At 77.8% G+C, this 2,500-nt stretch overlaps 1 non-coding gene across 1 annotated transcript; it reads right to left on the bottom strand.

Moving 5' to 3' along the window:
* Positions 1-1,720: 1,720 nt before the first annotated feature.
* On the bottom strand, positions 1,721-1,873 carry LOC135408679 (5.8S ribosomal RNA). Its single transcript, XR_010427768.1, has one exon. It is a non-coding gene; the product is annotated as a 5.8S ribosomal RNA (ribosomal RNA).
* Positions 1,874-2,500: the final 627 nt, after the last annotated feature.

A 2,500-nucleotide genomic window follows, 5' to 3' on the forward strand; every position in this document is an offset into this window, starting at 1 on the left:
CCCCGCGCCCCCGCGCGCGCGCCGCGCTGCGGGACGGCGGCCCGGCCCCCCGCCGCCCCCCCGGGGAGGGGGGAGGCGAGAGACGCGGGGCGCGCCGCCCCCGCCACGGCGCCGCCACGGGGGGGGGGGAGGGCGCGGCGGCGGTCCTCTCCCTCGGCCCCGGGATTCGGCGAGACCTGCTGCCCGGCGGCTCTAACACCCGCCGCCGCTCGCGCGGCGCCGGGCCACCTGCCCGCCGGAGGCCTTCCCAGCCGACCCGGAGCCGGTCGCGGCGCACCGCCGCGGAGGAAATGCGCCCGGCCAGGGCCGGCCGCCGGCCGGGCGGCGGTCCCCGCGCCGGCCCGCCCCCCCCGGCCCGCCCCCGCGGGCGGGGGCCCGGGGGACGGAGGGGAGGCGGAGGCGGGGATCCGCCGGGCCCGCGCCGGCCGACCGCAACTCGCCGGGTTGAATCCTCCGGGCGGACTGCGCGGGCCCCACCCGTTTACCTCTGAACGGTTTCACGCCCTCTTGAACTCTCTCTTCAAAGTTCTTTTCAACTTTCCCTTACGGTACTTGTTGGCTATCGGTCTCGTGCCCGTATTTAGCCTTAGATGGAGTTTACCACCCGCTTTGGGCTGCATTCCCAAGCAACCCGACTCCGAGAAGCCCCGGGCCCGGCGCGCCGGGGGGCCGCTACCGGCCTCACACCGTCCGCGGGCTGCGGCCTCGATCACAAGGACTTGGGTCCCCCGAGAGCGCCGCCGGGGAGGGGGGCTTCTGTACGCCACATGTCCCGCGCCCCACCGCGGGGCGGGGATTCGGCGCTGGGCTCTTCCCTCTTCACTCGCCGTTACTGAGGGAATCCTCGTTAGTTTCTTTTCCTCCGCTGACTAATATGCTTAAATTCAGCGGGTCGCCACGTCTGATCTGAGGTCGCAAGCCCAAAGAGGCGCCCCGGCCGTCGAGCGCACGCGCGCGCGCGCGCCCGACCGACCGCCGGCGCTCGCACCGCCGCCGCCGCGCCCGCGGGGCTCTTGCCCCCCCGCACGACGCCGCCTCCCCCCCCTTCTTCCCCCCTCCCGCCGAGCCGCGGGGGCTCGGGGAGGGAGGGAGGCGGAGAGGGAGAGGCGCGGGGGGGAAGAGGCACCCGCCGGCACGCCGGCCGGCGACAGCCCCGGCCCGGAGGCGAGACCGGAGAAGAGGAGTCGGCAGAGACGGCCCGGGCCGGCGCGGCGGCCGCCGCGGGGAGAGAAAAGCGGCGCGCTCGCCGAGGGCGCGGCCGACGAGGGGGGGAGGGAGGGAGGCGGGGGTGACCCCCGCCCCCGGCGCTCACGCCCCGCACGCGCGCGGCAGCACGGCACGGTACCCGCGCGGTACCCACCCGCAGACAGCCGCCCGCGCGGGGGGGAGACCGGGGGCGAGGCCCGCGCCTCGCCTCCCCTTTTCCCTCGCTGCCCTGCGCGCCCTTTCGCTCGCGCGCGCCCTCTCTCCCCGACCGCCGCGCGCCGGGACCCGCCGACGCTCCGACGTCGCCGCCGACGCCGAAGCCCGGCGGCGGGTCCCGCGCCGGGACGAACTCCGCCCCAGCGGCTCGCTCCGAGAGCGGGGAGCTACGGAGCGCTCCCCGAGTCTGCATTTAGGGGGACGAAGGCCCCCCCCGCCCGGACGGGCGGGCGGGCCTGCGAGGCGCCCCAGCCGCGCCGCCGGGGAACGCGCCCCCGGCCGGCGATTGATCGTCAAGCGACGCTCAGACAGGCGTAGCCCCGGGAGGAACCCGGGGCCGCAAGTGCGTTCGAAGTGTCGATGATCAATGTGTCCTGCAATTCACATTAATTCTCGCAGCTAGCTGCGTTCTTCATCGACGCACGAGCCGAGTGATCCACCGCTAAGAGTTGTCTGACTTTCGGCACCGCCCCGCGCGCGCGGAGGGGCCGGGACCGCCCGCGTCGAGCGGCCCCTCGTTCGGCGAGGACGTCGCGCCTCGCTTGACCGCACCGTCACATAACGCGCACGAGCGAAGGAGAGGCGGGGGGAAACCCCGCCGGGCTCCCGAGGACGACGGCAGAGGCGGGGAGCCCGCGCTCCCGGCCGAATCCCCCCCTGCGGCGATCGACGGCGCCGCGGGGGAGAAACGCGCCTCGCGCCGCCTCGAGAGGCGGCCCAGGCGCCCGGGCTCGGCCCGGCCTCCGCGCGGAGAGCGGCGGCGCGCGCCGGACCGCGCGCCGCCCGTCCTCCCGGCCCCGCCGGGAACGACGCGCCCGCGGCGCGGGGCGCGACCCTCGGGCCGCGCTCGCCGCTCCTCTCTCGCCTTCGCGGCCGCCCGACGCCGCCCCCTCGGGGCCGCGGGCAAAGGCCGCCGCCTCGCCGGCGGACCGCCGCGCCGCCCGGACGAGCTAGGCGGACGGCTCCGCCGCCTCCGCCGCCGGCCGGGCGGGTCGGCGCCGGCGACTCGAGCCGGCGTCGGCAGCGCCCGAGGCCGGCCGGACGACGGCCCGCCGCCGCCGCTGGCGCGGAGGCCCTG

Source organism: Pseudopipra pipra, unplaced genomic scaffold, assembly GCF_036250125.1.
Source record: "Pseudopipra pipra isolate bDixPip1 unplaced genomic scaffold, bDixPip1.hap1 HAP1_SCAFFOLD_56, whole genome shotgun sequence".
NCBI lineage: Eukaryota > Metazoa > Chordata > Aves > Passeriformes > Pipridae > Pseudopipra > Pseudopipra pipra.